Source organism: Rattus norvegicus, chromosome 16 (genome assembly GCF_036323735.1).
Source record: "Rattus norvegicus strain BN/NHsdMcwi chromosome 16, GRCr8, whole genome shotgun sequence".
NCBI classification, from domain to species: domain Eukaryota; kingdom Metazoa; phylum Chordata; class Mammalia; order Rodentia; family Muridae; genus Rattus; species Rattus norvegicus.
This window is the reverse complement of record NC_086034.1, coordinates 25,758,215-25,776,065: the sequence shown is the minus strand read 5'-3', so window position 1 is coordinate 25,776,065 and position 17,851 is coordinate 25,758,215. Positions and strand designations below refer to the sequence as shown.

General features: G+C 44.1%; 1 protein-coding gene across 5 annotated transcripts in view; it reads right to left on the bottom strand.

Annotated features, from left to right (window-relative positions):
* The window catches only part of Csgalnact1 (chondroitin sulfate N-acetylgalactosaminyltransferase 1), a 335,361-nt gene extending 321,241 nt beyond the window's left edge, over window positions 1–14,120 (bottom strand). For 3 of the 5 annotated variants that reach the window (XM_063275379.1, XM_039094494.2, XM_017600096.3), the window contains exons 1-2: window positions 13,691–14,120; window positions 3,031–3,089 (exon numbers count right to left, since the gene is read on the bottom strand). The gene's annotated coding sequence lies outside the window, so the exon portion shown is untranslated. The remainder of the gene's footprint in view (window positions 1–3,030; window positions 3,090–13,690) is intronic. The other 2 variants (XM_008771114.4, XM_039094495.2) reach the window with 1 other exon arrangement.
* Between the last annotated feature and the right edge of the window lie 3,731 nt (window positions 14,121–17,851).

Genomic DNA, 17,851 nt, shown 5'->3' with positions numbered 1-17,851 from the left:
CTACTCATTTAACCCGCCACAGAACATTGAGATTCTCCAAGGATACGCTGCGATTTTTGAATCATTGAGTTCCGGTTCCCAGCAATCTGACAATTAGCAAACACGAAATGCAAAGTCTTCCGTAAGCACAGATAAATTCAAATGATATGCACCCCATAGTCAGCTGGCCATGAGTGGCAGTCTTGCCCTCAAAATCTTTCCAAGCTCCCCAGGGCTTGGGGCGGGGGACCGGTGGGCAGTCCTCCCATCATGCTCTGCCAAGGATCGCCCTGTTGAAAATGCCGGTGTGCAGGGCTCCAGGTCTGTTCCTACCTCTAGCATTCATGAGGACCTCGGTGCACCATGCTTCTTCTGAACTTCCGCTTCTCACTAACGAAGCGGAGAATCCACTCTTTGAGTTCCAGGTCCATATTTTAATTTAGAGCCAGATCTCATTTTTATCTGACCACATTCAGAAATCAACTGGCAAGAACTGTTCACTTGAAGACATGCACACTGATTCCCATATTCATCAGTGGAACACAGCGCTGCTGCTGTTTGTAATTGTAAGGACAGAACACAGGCACTTTTCGAAAACCCCAGCATGCACCGCGAGGACCACTGAGAGGAAAAACCTATTAGCCTGATAACCAGACATTATAGGAAACTTGTGGCTTAAAAGCTTTTCTCTCAGAGAGTAACAAGCCATAAACTGGGCCTGATCTATTTCAGATCCATCAGCCTCATATTACATGTGTATGTATGCCCCTGTCCATATGCATAGGTTCACAGAAGAATACAGATTTTTTTTTCTTCTGAGTTTTAAGTATGAAATAAGAAGCAGGTGTGTTGGCACAGTTCTCCAATCCCAGCACTCAAGAGGAAAAGCGAGAGCAGGAGTTCAATGTCACAGCAAGTTTAAGACCAGCCTGGACTACACAAGACCCTGTCAGTCAATTAATTAATATTAATTTTAATTAATTACCTAATTAATTAAGTGAGTGACTTTGAGCTGGCCCAGTAGATGAAGTGCTTCCCATGAAATCAAGAGAACTAAAGTTAGGACCCGAACCATGGCAGCTTCCTGTAGGCAAGCAGAGAGGGGAAATCTATAGAGTAAGCTGGCTAGTCAAGCTAGCCAAAAATGGTGAGGTCCAGGTTCAGCAAGAGACTATAATATGTTGTAAGGTAAAGAGCAATTGAGAAAGACACTTGACAGCTACCTTGGGTCTCTACACATATACACACACATGCCTACGCACATGCAAATACACACATACATGTGCATACACCCAACATGCCCATGCATGCACACACAAATATATATTAGTAGCAAATATTAAAATAGGACCATAAGTAAATAGTCAAAAATGGCTGGGGATATAGTTCAGCATTACAGTGCTTACATAGCATGAGTGAACCCTTAGGCTCAATCTTGAGGACTGAGGGGTGTGTGTGTGTGTGTGTGTGTGTGTGTGTGTGTGTGTAAGAGAGAAAGAGAGAGAGGAGACAGAGGGAGAGAGAGGGAGAGAGAGGGAGGTCAGTACACTGGTGTTCTCATTAGGGGTTGAATAAAAGGTCTACAATCCAGCAGACTGAGGTATGTGTCACAGGTAATGACTGAGCTATTATTCTGAATGATAATTCCAGGCTTGCACCAAACACTTTGCCTAATTAGACTTCACACAGGGGGGGGGAATTCTTTAATATTTAACAAGTATAATGGTGCAATCAATGTACACAAATCAGGCCTGATAAGGAGTATTGCTTATTAAAGAGAAAGACGGATGGCTACGGGAAGGTATAATCATTAAATGTAAAAACTTACAGGCTCCAACTGTGAACACCAGCCACATACTTTAAAATTGACTCTTCACCCACAGACACTCCATGCATTATTTAGTCCGGTCCTCATGCTCTGTTCAACTACAGATACACCAACACCATAGATTTAATACAAAATAAAAAGTAAGGATAATACCACTAATAAAAGCTTGGTTCATGTCCTTGACATTTCTCAAAGCTGTCCTTTTCTAAGCTACTTTTGCTGGCGTCACAATCCCAGAGAGTCAAGATGTCCAACATCTCTCTTGTAATCACTTCGGTTAGGTAATTAGCCCTCCTTTTTATTACCTTCAAGAGCACTTAAAGCCTTGGAAGCCTTCCTGACTGCATTAGATCCAGCCTGCCACAAGACGATGAATACATAATTTGCTTATAGGTAATTCTTAAGAAAGCACACAGTAAACAGAAATAGAGTGAAAACAGGCACAGTTACTAGCTGTGTGTAATAGTAAAAGACGTTGAGCCTGACTTTTCTGCTTGCTTTACCCGGTCAGCTTCCCATTCACAAACTGGGATCCCAGAGGGTCCTTTGCTCATTTATGAACACTGTTTCTGACTAACCCTGTTGGTGACAGAACTCCTGTATTTGTTGACCTATACGTATTCGTTGAAAGCCTCATGTGCATACATCCTGCGCTAACCTTACCATAGGCATTGGAATATATCAAAAACATTAGAGGCAAGGGCTAGGGGTGGGAGCCTGGGCTGTGCTCTCTACACTCAGGAATCTACAGACTGATCCAGTGATGACGTAAGAGTAGCAAAAGTGTCTACAGTCCTATATCGTGGTTAGTTGTTTGGTTTTGTTTATTTTAGAAGGTCTCATCTAGCCTGTGTCAACCTTGAATTTACTGTAGCTGAAGATGACTTTGAACTCTTGGTCCCCTTGCCTGTACTTCCCAAGTGGTGGAATTGTTAACATGCACCAGTATCCCTTGCTTTATATAGGGACTGAACTTAAGGCTTCATGTACACTAAGTACTACTAACCCAGCTACATCCCCAGCTCATAACATCACGGTGTCACTTGTTGAGCATAGAACATACAATAAACGGGATCAAAAGCTTCCTTTTCCTTCTTGGGCTCAAATGCACGTGGTTCTTTTTTGTGTAGGTTCCTCCTACACAATGACCAGACCCAACCGTCAGAAACAATTTCCACAATGGTAAATGAATTCTATAAGGAAAGTATTTCGATAGTACTTACTTTATAGTAGGTAACTTTGATCCATCTGCACACGCTGTATTCCAGGAGGAAAACGAGACCTGTGTTTAATTGAAAACCACATTATTCAACACCTGACAAGCCCCAGTGACACACATGCCATGTCTTTCCATATGTGCATCCCATTTTTGCCTCCAAACAACTCCTCAGAACTATTCTGAGAAATAAAATCTCTTTATTTTCAGAAAGATCATAGATTTGCAATGCAGAGAAACAGCATTTCACATTTTAACTAACAGGCTGAAACTGTACAAGTGAAACCTGAAACCGAGATATTACACACACACACACACACACACACACACAAATGTGCATGCATTCTTGCAAACACTCCAGTACATGTATGGATATGAGTATAGCTATAAGCGGAGGCCAAAGTTTGACATTAGTTTTCTTCCACTATTTCTCCTTTTTCTTTTCTTTTCTTTTTTTTTTTTTAAGACAGGCTCTCTCATCGAAACTGGAGCCCACCAATTTCTAACTCTGGAGCTTACCAGGATGTCTAAATTGACTGACTTCCAAAGATCTGCCTGTCTCTCCTGTTCATCACCCAGTGCTGAGTTACAAATACCTACCCTTGGGCCTTCTATGAATGCTGGGAGCCAAACGTGGGTTCTCATGGTTGCCCAACAAGCACTTTACTGAGCCCCAGCCCCTTATTTCCATTTCTGATTTTATGAATTCTGTAAGATGTGAAAAGATATTTCTGTGCTTTTGATATGGACACTGAGTGCTTACCATCCAAGAGGAGGCATTCTATGTGACACTAAACCTTCCTTTGTAGGGCTTTACTCTTCTGAACCCCTAAGGCCAGAATCTCTCATTTGTTCATCTGTGGCAGCACCAAGCACACAGTAGGAGTCTATAACTAGACTCTGAAACTTGGGAGCAGGCACAGCTGTCAGTTGCATTACTGTAGAGGTGCCTAGAATCGTCTCTAGCCAGCCACCATACTTAACGATGTTGCGTGCCCAGTTGTAATATCATGGTGGAAACCATCCACCTTTATCTCATCCCTAGACTATCATGTCACTTGGTGGCTGAGTCATCTTAGATTAGCCCCTCCTGGCCTTCTGCATGTCCACAGTGAAACTCTGCAGACTGTCTCCAGTGACCCGGGACTTCTGCAAAACACTGACATGAAACCAATGATCTCAGAAGTACTAGTGCTTCTATGGCTATAGTTTTACTACCCAATGGTCTTCTCATTGCTTCTAGCTTCAAGAATACTGCTTTGTGGACTCTGCAAGCCCTCTAGGAGAAAAACAACTCATTCAATCAGTGTGGCCACTCTTTTTAATCTTATATTTCTAATGTCTATTTATAATTACATTATTTTTTAATATTTATTATTTTATGTGTATGGGTGATGTGCCTAAATGTAGTCTGTGTACCGTGCCCTAGATGGCCAGAGGAGAGTACCAGATCCCCTAGGCCTAGAGATACAGATGGTTATGAGCCATCGTGTGGGTTTTGGGAATCAAACCTAGGTCTTCTAGAAGAGCAGTCAATGCAGTTAACCTCTGAGCCACCTTTCACGCTCGAACACGAATTTATTTAATTCTCAAAGCCAACTTCATTTAAGTTTACTCTACTACTCATTCCCTAACTCTCATTTGTTGGTGATGAAGAACAGCTACAGATCCTGGCCATTCACACTGCCATCCAGCCCCCAAAAGAGCCAACAGTCCTAGTAGAGAACCACATCTCTCTGCACCCTTTTCAGCCCAAGATAATCCAGCACCACATCAAATACACCTTCTCATGCTTTCCAGCAATCAGATTCACAAAATGCAAACACTTTCATGTGTTTGCACAAGAAACCCTTGGCCACCAGTTAGATTCACCATTGTGAAAGTATGAGCAGAGATTGGAGAGACCCACAAATATTCTCTATTCGGTTCATGAGGTCATTAACTGCTACCCTATGTACACAGGTTACCAAAAGACATCATAAGTAGTCTGTGTTACTTACATTCATGGAAGTCAAAAGACTCATGGGAGATATAGAAATCCATTGTTTAACAGAAAGCCCTGGTCGCACTGCCCTCAATCAAAAACTTAAGCTATGTAAAGGTACTGCCAATCTTGACTGTCAACTTGACAGGACTTAGAATTGATTGCCAAGGAAACATCCCTCTATATAAATCTGTAAAAATGTTCTGAAGAGGAGATTTAATTTAGTAGGAAAGTCCCCTGGATGATTCTAGTAACATTCCCTGTATTGTGGTCTCAAAGCAATGGAGAAATAATCTGAGACTCAGCATCCATAGCTCTTTGCTTCCTGACTGTGAGTGTAAGGAGATCAGGCAACCATGTGTGCCCACTCACCAATGCGTCTTCCTCGCCACCATGGACTTTTCTCTCAAAAGAAACACTCTTCCCTTCTTGAGTTGCTTTATCTAGTATCTTGTCATAAAAACAAGGAAGTAACTAATGTGGGTACCCAGTGTGGTCTTCTGGGATTCATCTCACTTACCACTTACCACAGTGGCATATGCTCAGTGGGAATCCAAAGGCATATTGAGTTATAACAATCTAAAACTTGAAGACAATAAGAAAACAATCCAAGAGTAGACTTTAGAGACTCAAGATCCAGGGCAAACACCTCAGTCTCCTTCTAGTTTCCCAAATTTCCTCCCAAAAGAAAACTAGAAAATAATTCTTTTCTTTTCCATGTATTAAGCACCTGCCATGCAGAACACATCTACAATTAATGAGCTATAAGTATCTCAATTAATGAGCAAACCCTGAATAGAAAAACCATGATAAATTGATTCATACTCTAGGTGAGAAACTAGAATCTAGAGAACTGACTTGCGTAAGATCACAAAGGCACTGTATAGATTTGAACTTTGACCAACTCACACCATCTCCAAAGCCACAGTCCTCAGGTCACTGCTTCCTCATCCCAGGCATTAGTTCCCACGTTTTCTGAAGGTCTTGGGTCTCTCTGCATGCTCATTCCAACAATCTTTCCCAAATCCACTAACTAACATGAATTTCACTTTAAGGATCATTCCTCTTTTTTTTCCAAAGCTCCCTCTGCTATGTTTTTAAAGCTAGCTTGTTGCTTTACTGTTAATACACTCTATGAATCCCATAAAAATGGGATTTTGAAAATTACCATAAATCGCTCTAAACATATGATTCTCTAACCCTATCCTGCATTTATTTTTTTTTCCACTTTTTTTTTCAAAACCCTGACTCAGGCTTTGCTTGCACCTGGGCAGGTCCTATTTACTCACTCACAGAAGGGTAGGCTCATGCCTAGGTGCCACCACACAATAAATAATGTCTCCAGGCCTCCATAACTGAATGAGCCAGTTCTAAACTGTAATGATTCTGTAAAACCCACATTCCTGCCCCACCACACACAGCATCTACTCTGCACACCAAACAAGGCTGCTCATTATCATAAAACCGCCAGGCACATCTTGGTAAAACCCACCCTGGCCTGCAACACAGCCCACTATACAGGCTGTGCCAACAAGACACACCCAGAGGCCCCGGTGGTTCTGGCTCCCTGCCACACACTGAAACAGACATGGATGTCTCTAACCAAATCCCCAAATGGAAGGGGGGAAAGGAGGCTCATTTCTTCTGTGATATAAACTAACCCTTGAAATCTCAAGTGGGAATTGGCCAAGAGCTAATAATTTTGATTTAGTTCCTTGCTGTGCAAGGATGCACCACATTCAGAAGAGCCTGTAGTCAGAGTTTAGGGAACTAGACCTGTCTGTCGGGCCATACACCAAGCTGGAGATGTGAGTTCCTGGGCAGAGCCTTTCCGTAAGCTCTGTAATTCAGAACCACCAAACCAGCCCAGCCACAGCCACAGCCACAGCCACAGCCCCAGGCCCAGCCCCAGCCCCAGCCCCAGCCTCAGCCCCATCAAGTAACAATCTGCCAAGTGTTGGCCTTGCATACCCCAAAATCCTGAACATTTTCTGCTTTGGCCTACCTCAAACTTCACTTCTAACTTGTCACAATTTGCCTAAATACCCTCTCTTTACCCTCCAGCCTCAGCCTTATTCTACATCGGAAGCATCTACAGTAAGCACTAAGCTGCCATGGGCTCCTAGATGTCAGCCTCTTCTGGTCAGCTTCGGTAATGACCAAGTGGGGTAGGGAGCCTGGGCTAGCTCATGCCAGTTCACAGGTTACCTAATATCATTGCCCAGTCTGCCCCAGCTCCATGAGGGAGAACCAGAAAAGAACATTCTTTTCAAGGGTTGATCACACTCTACCTTGGACTTAGGTATCATTATTTTTATGCTTCTCTGACCAGTCAGTACTCGATGGAAGAAGGGAGGGATGGGAGGCCATGAGAGGAGACAGTTAAGGAGGAACAGTAGGGAGGCACAGTCATTGGTAGCAGCTACTTCCAGTGGCATGGCATTTTTCTGAGGGCTCTAATTCTGGCAAGAAGTCAAAAATGTATTGTCCCCATTATGCATGCAAAATCCATTCACAGAAACTAAGAGCTGGGGGCCTAAGAAGAGATCCAGCTGTGCTAACAAACCCAGCACGGCCCAGCTCCAAGGTATAACACGCACCCTCTCCCTACATTGTCCCCTTCTTTATAGTTTTAGAATTATCTAGTAGGAAGCCTTTATGTAATGTGAGCACTTTGCTCGATGAATGCATGAATGAATGACTGGCCCCAGCCTTCCCTTTTACCTTCTGAAACCCACACACTTGATTTTATCCATATATTCTTTTTGCAGTGTGCCTGCAAAGTGCCTTGATAAGAGGTTAACTATCAGCCAGGCAGTGGTGTGGCACGCCCAGCACTGGGAAAACTGAGGCAGGCAGACCTCTGTGTTTGAAGCCAGCCTGGTCTACAGTACAAGTTCCATGATGCCTGGAGCTACCCATAGAAACCTTGTCTTGAGAGAGAGAAAAAGACAGAGAGAGAGGCAAAGGGAAGGGTAAAAAAGGAAGAAGTTCATTGTTACACAGGAAAGCTATTTACAATATATTTTGGGCTACTAGAGAAAATTCTGGATGTACAAACATATAAATAACAAGTGTTGAAGCAAGTCTGAAAAAAGCTCCATTTGTTATCTTGCTCTATCTATCCTGCCCAGGAAGAGATACCAATACAATAATGGAAATCAATGCCCTATGTTTCACCAACCCTCAGAACTCCAAGACATATACCCAACTGTCAATTCAAGGAGCTTATGTTGGAAAAAAACCAAACAGCATGAACAAAAAATAAAAACAAATCTATGGAGACTGGGGAATAGCTCAATCAATAAGAAGCTTGCCCACTGTGCAAACCTAAGGATCTTGGTTGGTGCTCAGGATCCACAGAGAATGCAGGCTGTGGTGGTGCGTGTGCCCTTGCAACCCTGGTACTGGGGAGTCAGAGACGTGCACTTACTATCCAGACAGCCCACCCTAACCAGCGGTGGATAGCTCCTAAGAGAAACACCACCTTACCTTGACTTCTGCTACACAAGCATGGGAACTTACATACATTTGCACACCTACTCACATGTACATGGGAGGGGGTGATGGGAATAGCAGATGTTCCCGTGGGAGCAGGCAGATGTAGATTAAGGCCCAGCTCTAGCATCCAACCTTACACAAGTGTCATCACCGAAACCTTCGTTCTCTCACCTGTAGAGTGCAAATAACAACAGTACACACAGCCCAAGGTGGCAGCACAGACTGCATGAGCACCTCATGCCCCATACTTAACACAGCACTAACCAAGTTTATAATGGAAAGAACTACATTGCAATGAAGTATAAGGAGAAACCTTTGATGAAGTATCCGACTTGGCAAGTATTACCAGAGAGGGCAAATTTGCTGCATCTGTGCCATCGGGTATGTCTGTGGCTATGGTGACCTTGACCTAAACTGAAAGCAACCCAGGCAGTAATTATAATAAACACCAGCAGAGATATATACGTATGTATGTATACAATTTACCATGTGGTAGGCATTCTTCTCAGCACTTCCATAGTCATGGCTGTGTAGAATGTGCCCCACAGGAACTGCCAGCAAGGAGGGTAACTGGCTCTGACCTCTGATGTGCTATGTGTTTGCCAACCTTAACAACCTGGCCCAAGATGGCCAATCACACATGAAAGGACTATCCAAGTGCCAAATCGTACAAGGACAACTCATTGGCAAGCAACAGCACCAATGTAGCCGCAAGTGTCTAGGCTAGGTACGGTGGAGCCTGCCTGTAATCCCAGGATTCTGGAGGCTTAGGCAGGAGCAGGCTTACAGATTCAAGGTCGGCCTCAGCTGCACTAGGAGGAGCCTTTCTAACGAGCAATTTAAGCATATGAGGAGGAAAGACGAAGAGGTCACTTTTGAGGGTGCCCTGAAACAGAATAGATGATGTTCACAAAACTATCAGTGAAGATTGCTTATCTAAGCTATACCTTGGGAATACAAAAATCAAATCAGTATAAACAGGCAGCTCACGCCTACCTACTGTGCTTTCTGTTTCCCTCTTCATCAACCCAAATGTTCTCGGTGTGTAGAAATAAAGCAAGGGAGCAGATGCGACCCCAGGATAACCAAATGTTTGGTTTTTGCCTTGCCTAAAAACAACAGAAATCATCTGTGCAGCCTGTGCTTAAGTGATGGGTTCAAAAGAATTCCCCGCTCACGGTTGTCATTTCCTTACAGGTGGCACCTCCCAAATGCAGGTCTCTAAAAATGACTCACAGGTATGAAGAGCCATTCATTTCCTGCACCTTGGGCAAGCATCCATAATCTTTGTGAGCTTGGAGCTCTTGCCTGAACTAAATCACTGTGCTCTGCAGCAAGCTATATGTCCGTCACTCTGGCTGAGGCTCAACTCTGTCTTGGGGAGAGGAAGGATAGGCTGAGAGGTGCCAAGCCCTTCCCTAGCTGGAGGTTAAAACCTCTTCTGCTTCTAGAAAAGCATTCCTTTGTATAAACAGGATCTGCACAGCTCTTTGATATGCCAGAACCCTAAAAGCAATCCAAAGAATTCTGCTTAATCAGGGGGAAATAATAATAATAAATCTTCTACGGCCTTCACAATTAAACTTAGTCCTCTTATTTTGTTCCTTAACCACAGACTGGACTACTTCATAGAAAAACAACAACAGTCGTATTACCTTGTTTTCAAATCATAACAGGGGGAAATATGATCTGGATGTCTGTAATGTTTCTGAATTCAGAAGGGTTCTGCTGAATAAAAAGAGAAACCCCTTTGTAAGATTTGGGGGTGCTGCATTCTCTTACCTTAGCCAATGTTTCAGTGCAGAGTAAAAGTGCTTAGTTTCTCAAAATAAATTAAATCTTACTGGAAACCTGAAAATGCTCTCTTATTTATTTACAAATAATACGGCTATATTGGGGATAATAATACCTGTTTACAGACATGGTCAGTGTTCCTTTTACAAAATAAGTTATTTATAGGAAATAACACCTTTAAGTTTCAACAGATATTTTCAGGCCTGACTAACTTCATATAAAATCAGAAAATACAAAGGCTTTTCAAAACTCATAGCTGGGTGTAGTAGCTCTTACAGGATCACTGCAAGGTTGAGGCCAGCCTGGGCTACCTAGGTGAGGCTCTAACTTAAACAGAAGATATCTTTTAATGCTACATTATAGAATGTAACAAGATATTTTGAAGATAAATTTTAATGTAGCTCCAAGAATAAAAAGAGGCAGAGAAGAAAAAGAGAGGGGGGGGTTAGGGAGGAGCTTCGACTGGCTACATAAAATCCCTTGACAAGCAATTTATAGTACTTTAGTCCTACAAGCATCCATTTAGAAGATAAAGCTATTTTAAATACATTGAAAGATTAGGTGAGAAAAAATTCCACCAAAAACAGATGGACACACACACACACACACACACACACACACACAAAGAAAAACATTAAAATCTACATCTGAATCATATATTTATTTTCTAAATTTAAAAAATTCCATATCTGAATATTATGATGTGCAAAGTAAGAAAGGAAGCCAAATTTTAAGTCTCTACAATTATGTTTTAAAGCACATTGATTCCATCAAAGGGACCTTCGTTCACTTCCGGGTCATTGTTAATGCTTTTTATATGCACATCCTTCTCTCATCAAGGAGTCCACTTTCTTTGCTACCTGTAAGGACAGAAGGATAGGAACATGACAGCCCGGGGTAATCCAGTGTGCAGAGGAGGCCCCTAGTGGCAGAATCACTACTATGAGACCTCGGCTATTACAAGTTTTATAAGAGCACTTTATCACAGGACCCAAATCAATAGGTAATAAAGTCTACCTGAGCTCAGCCTCTTCAGTACCTCTGTTAGCCTTAATATATGGGAGAGCTATAATTTACAGTCCCAAGGTCCTTTCATCAGGAATCTGCGAAGAAGGATGTGAACTGAAGAATAACTTCATTACACAGTAAGTTTCAAACCTATAAAGGCAGGCGTGCTGAGTCCTTACTGCTTGCCATGGTGGGGTTGGACGGCACAAGGGAAGCAGGAGAGACAACAGTCACTCACGGCTTACTGATTCTCCTCTGACCTCTGAGTGTGCCATCATTTTAGTAAGCACAGAACTGGGAAACAGGGAGACTGGGAAGTCCACTTCATCATCCTGCATCCCGATGATGGATTCTCAACCCAAACAAACAAACAAACAAACAAACAAACAAAACCATGATGCATTGCCTACTATCTTTCTCTAGAATGCCAACTCCTTGGTTCAAACAGCCAAGCAGGGAATGCTATGAAGGAAATCCGATGGCCTTCAGGGGTCAATGGCCTCATGGACGGATGCATAGATGGAGTATGAATGAATGGGCCAAAGAGTGCATAAAAGGAGGAATTATTATGGTTAAAGTTTTAAGTATCAAAACCTATCTAAACCATATTTAAGTGAGGCAAATAGCCCTCGGGAGGGGTCTACTGTGCTCTGAGCACTTAGAAAAAGAATGTTTTTCTTTTCACTCTGGCCAATGCTGTTATCAAATGAGGAGTGTTGCAACCATTTTGCACATCAGGAGCCTGGTATTGGAAAGAACGAACAACTGGCCCAGAGTCATGCAGCTAAATGTCGGATGAGCTTCTTGGACGCCAGTCCTCTAGAGCAGCAAAGCACAACCTCACAATAATGTAAGTGGGGTTGATGTAAACGTTGGATCTTTTTCTTCTTTGAAGCTCGCTGATATGGTTTACGACTAGATATATAAGATCCGAGACAAGAAGATGGAGAGAAATAAAAGTAATGTCGAGTGATTTGGGGTGGCAGCAGGTGTGTCCTAATCTGAAAAGTTCAAGCTTGACAATTACACCGAGTTAATTAATCAAAAGCCAATCGCACAGAAAAACCTCAGTGCTTTAAGTATATTCATGATTTTTGGCTTGGGCTGTACTGATAGCCGTTCTTCGTTCTACTGCGTTCTATAGGCTGCAGCATGTTGGACACACCCATTGGGTAGTTCAGAGCACTAATGACCATGTATTAAGTTCCTACAATGGGTATTGTCCATCTCATATTTTCCCAGAATTGGCATTTTCTGGAAGCTCAACACATGATCCCTCTATCACAACAATCCCTCTTGTGTGTGTTCAGGTGACCTTTTTTGCCTAGAGAACCAGTTACTCTCTGCCTAACGCTTCTGTCTCCAAGTTTGACAGACTTCTCTCCACGCGGCAGAACCCATAGTTTATTAATGCTCGCAGTTCACAATAATTGGGGCTCTCTTGTATAAAAAGTGTCAACACAATCCAAGAAACCCCACAGAATTGCTAAGATTTACTAGATATTTAAATTTCTTATAAATATAGTTAGTTGTCTTTAATGACATTTAAGTCAAAACTGTGCCAAGACATTGCAATCTGAATTTAAAAAATGGATTTTGCAAACTACAGCCATGCTATCATTCATTACTCTTTCATTTTTAGCGTCCACTGAGGCTCAGCGTTTGGACAACAGTGTTAACGTCTTTTCCTCTATAACTTCATAATCACGGACACAGGGGTACAGGTGCAGGAAGTGTGGCGGAAACAAACAACTTTGCCTTCGCCAGGCACAGCTCACAGCTTTCCTTTTCCTCCAGCCCTCAGAATCCCCCACTATATCCCAAGACCATGCCCTGGGAAAGCTTCTCCCCAGCCCTGGCGCACACAATTGCATGGAGTCACACGCAGATGTGAAGACCCTTGGGATACAGAGAGTCACCGTCGCTCCGGCACAATGCGGGGAGCGACCTGCCATGGGCCACCCTCTTCATCACAGCAAATATAATCCAAGAACAGCAAACTAGAGGCACCCCTATATATGCCATGGCTACTTTGAAGTGGGGTTTCTGGAGAGTAAGCCAACAGCGGAGGGCTCAATTAACGCTGAAGAAGCTGAACTGACCGCGGGGTGCGGCACGGGGGACCCTCGCGCGTCCACCTAGAGGCGCCGCGCCTTCCACGCGCCTAGCCAGGGCTACAGCGGGCAGTGATCCGGGAGTCCTCAGCCCTAGGCAGCAGTGGTCGATGGAAGCCAGCTGTGAGTGCGTCCTCCCGACTGACAGAGAGCCACCCGGAGGTCGAGGTCGGGGGTAGTGGCACGGACAGGCAAAAGGCAGCGACATACCCGCAAAACAGCGGGCCACGCCCGTCCAGCCCTCTGGTTAGGGGACCCCTACTTACCCCAAGCAACCCTGCAGACAGCGGAGCCGGCTCCCTTGGCTACGCTGCTCCCGCCCGGCGCCGCCGAACTTTCCCTCCTGCGAGGCGGCCCTGGGCTCGGCTCCACCTCCAGTTCCAACAGCCGCTGAGCCTCCAGGGATCCGGAGCAGTAGGGGGAGGGGGAAAGCGGGGAGCGCGGGCTGAACAGCGTCCAAGCACTGCGCCCGCCTCCGGGTGGGAGCCGAGGAACCACGAGCCCGAGTGGTGGGGGTAGCGTGGGCCTCAGGGCTGGGGTCGTGTATGGCTGCAGTCATCCAATTCCACCAGGGCCAGTCTGCAGTGCGTCCCGGTTCCAGGTACGAGCAGAGCAGGGTGCCCTGGTTGAGAGACTGCCACTGCAGGGACCATGAGTGGAGAGCAGGGTCTCTCCTGCACCATGGAGTCTTCAAGTGTGATTGACCGCAGACATCGAGGAGTTAGCGATAGGGACTAGGGCACTGTTGGAAACTGTGCCCCAAGGGAGAGGGGGCGTCTATCCTACAAGTTCACCCCCATTCCCCCACTCATCCTCGAGTCATTTGCTCTGCTAGGACTGTCCTAATTCCAAAAATGGCTTGCATCCAAAACTTCTTAAACTGTACTTGAGAGAATTAATAAGATCGTCGCTGTTTTTGGTGCCCTGAGTTGTGGCGATAAAGCCTTCACTAAGCTTTCATTTACAGATGATGAGAAACCCCTTTAACCCTTCAGCCCCAACTGTGGCTAAACGACGTCTATAAGGACCTCTGGTGGCCGCATCCCTACAGCAACTTCCTGAGATTCGTGGGAAAACTAGAAGGATCCGTGTTTGCCAAATAAACAAACCTTCTCAGACTGCATCAAAATACTGCGTGATGGGGAGGTAACAAATAGTTAATACCACGCAGACATGTACACACCTATGTGGACATAAGTTATCACTCACGGGCATCCTCAAAAGGCAATCGGATGGCAATTTCCACTTGCAAATGGAAGTCACTACGTGGAAGTCAGGGTTACTTACAGGTTTTGTTAAGGTTTTTTGATTTCACACTCAGTGGGTAGCCACGCAGATTCCCCAGAGCTTTTGTTTCACCTACCACTAAAGCATTCTTGTCTCCATATATTGATAGGTTCTTCCAGTTTTGATTGCTTCCGCCTGTTGAAGTAGCTCTTATCTCTCTACTCGATGGCGTCTCCAGAATCATGTGATAAAGTTATGCATAAGCTTTAGTTAGGAAAACAGACTAGGGAAGCTGACTATGGGTTGCTGTGGCCCACCACAGACAAGCCCTGTAAGCCTCAGAGTGCAGGCTATGAAAGATGGAGAGCATATCTTAACAGCTACGAAACCTCTGTTACTCTAAGTAAAAGAAAGAACGAGACCGGTTAAGGGTTGATTGTGGTTACTTTATGGGCGCTTAGCATGTGGACATACCTCAGGTTACCACTTTCAAACGTCTCCCATTTGGCTATTGACTCTGGGCCACTGCAGTAGATACCAATGCACGCGATGTCAGTGCGTCGCTGCATGCCAGTTGTCAGGGGTTGGGGTCCCTCAGTTTTTAATAGCTTCAATAGTATATGAAACATGAGTGAGTGGAGAAAGCGATAAAACTAAGTAACCGCATCCTTAAGAGAAGATAGCCTTTCCTGGATGAACGAGAAGTACTTCACCATGGATTCTCCGCTCGGGAGCTTCTCTTACAGAGTTTTGTCACATGAGCATTCTGCCTCCATCATCAGGAGAGGCAGCCCCAGACAAAACTGAACAGGGAAACTAGCAGAAAGATGGGTTCCCATACTCTAGGGCCAAGGGCCAGGAAGACTAGGCAGAACACTTAGCCTAGATGTAGTTTTTGTTTTATTATTTAGAGACACAGTCTCATGAGCCCAGGATGACGTCAAACCCAGGTAGCCAAGAACTGCTTTCAACCTATGATCCTCCTGCCTTAGGCTCCTGGGTGCCACAAGTACAGACATTCACTGTAATGAATGCAAGGGTCAGCATTGGGTGAAAAAATAAAAATGAACAAAAAAAAAAAAAAGAAGACTTTTTTAATGGCCTCCTGTGAACCAGGATTATAGACATAAGCCTAATCTGTCTGAAACCAGTTTTTAAGATTTACTGCCAAAAAGGGAAATTTTACTACTCAGATTTTAGCTTGTACCTGAAATGTTATACAGTTAAAATATCTTTCACAAGCATGATTTAGAAATTAAATAATGCTGTTTGAATTTCCAAGGACATACTAAAGATAGTTAATGTCATACTGCTAATGTGGGAACAGTAAGGAAACACAAAAACAGGTTTTGAAAGCAGTAAATGCACAACAGCAGTGTGACTTAAAGTAGAAAGCTTTTGTGAATATAAAAGGCAGGTGTGTGTGTGTGTGTGTGTGTGTGTGTGTGTGTGTGTGTGTCTGTGTGCGCGCGCGCGCGCGCGCGAGCGAGCGAGCGAGCGAGCGCAAGTGCATGTCCTGATCGGCTTGGACTTCACTACACAGTCCAGAGTAGCCTCAAACTTGTGACAATCCTCCTGCCTTAGCACCCCAAGTGTCAGAGTGTAAGCCTGAACCTCACACCCGGCTTTGTTTTGCTAATCACCTGTCTTTTTTTTTTCTTCTTCCATTTTTATTAAATTGGGTATTTCTTATTTACATTTCAAATGTTTCAAATGTTATTCCCCTTCCCGGTTTTATAGATACTGCACAGCGGTTAAACGCCATGTGCAGAGCTATTTCACATAACCACATGTCTCAGTTTCACCAGGATCCTTGAGAAACTTGACCCGGGCCCTCCAGGAGCTGCACCAACAGTTGCGAAACGTGTTCGTTAAGGCTCAACTGCTTTTCTTTCGAGAGCTACATTGAAGTCGTGTTGACTCTCTCTTCAAGTTCAGTTCCACTAATCAGGGTTATCTGATTCTCAAATCACAGAAATGTGCTGTGTAGTCAGAGGCGGGCATTAGATGTCAGGCGTTTTCTGTTCAGAGATTAGAGATTAGCCAGCCAGTAGTGTCGTAGGTGGAAGTCATTAAGATAGGGTCTAATTATATTCTATACAGTCCACTTTTAAAAACCTTGGAAATATAAATAGAATTCTAAATTAGTTTTCATGTAGAACGAATAAAGTAAATAAGGTTTGAACCAAACAAGTAGATTTTCATTTCTTAGGGAAGGTTTCATAACTCAAATACAGCATGGGCTTAACTAATAACTGTTGACTGAATGAGAGATACTTTAAGCTCTTTAGGCTGTCTCCATGTTTAGATCTTCAAGTGCATGAATCATTAAAACCATTATTTCGCCTGGGCGTGGACAAGGTAGAGTCAGAGGATCTTGACTTTAAAGCCAGCTTGGGTTATCTAACAAGTTCAAGGTCAGCCTGAGTTATATGGTAAGCCAGGGCTGGAAGGCAGTTTAGAGGGAATGTACTTCCCCAGTATGTGCAAGGCCCTGGGTTTGATCTCCAGCACCCCTCCCCCACTATTAATTAATTGGTTGTTTTACAGTATTTCAAAGTCTACATTACTCATGCTTTTCTTTCTAGATCAATCCAGGAGGCCTGAAAGAAGGAAACGCCCCTCCCAAACTGTTCTTTTCTCCATATGACAGTTCGGAGCCATTCTCTGGAGCGACTCTTCCATCAGTGTAGCTAGGACCTCAGACTACAGCTGCCTGGTACACCCCACGCTTCAGGGGTGGCTCCTTCACTCTATCCCTGTGTACTACATGGTCTCTCACCTTGGAGAACATGAAAACGTTGCAGAAGGTCATTCAGAAAAACAAGATGAGTGGAGCACCAGGAAGCAGTTCGCAGCTGCCTGCACCCCAGGCACGGAAACCCAGACAAGCAAGCACAAGCATGGGACCGCTCAGAGCTTGGGACTGCTCAGAGCTTGGGACTGCTCAGAGCTTGGGACTTTGCTTGCCGAAGTATTTGCATTTGCTCACCAGTGGTCAGATATCTCGCTCACCCAAGGCCTTTAATCGTGACTAGAAACATTCATTTTCTTCTCTTTTTTTTCTTTCCTTTACATTTCATATTACATCTTTTTGTGGTCATGCCAAGTGTTTCCTTTTAATTTTTGTTGCATTTTTATTTGTTTGGGGTGCATGTGTGTGCATGTGGGCCACAGCCCTCATGTGGAGATCGGAGTAC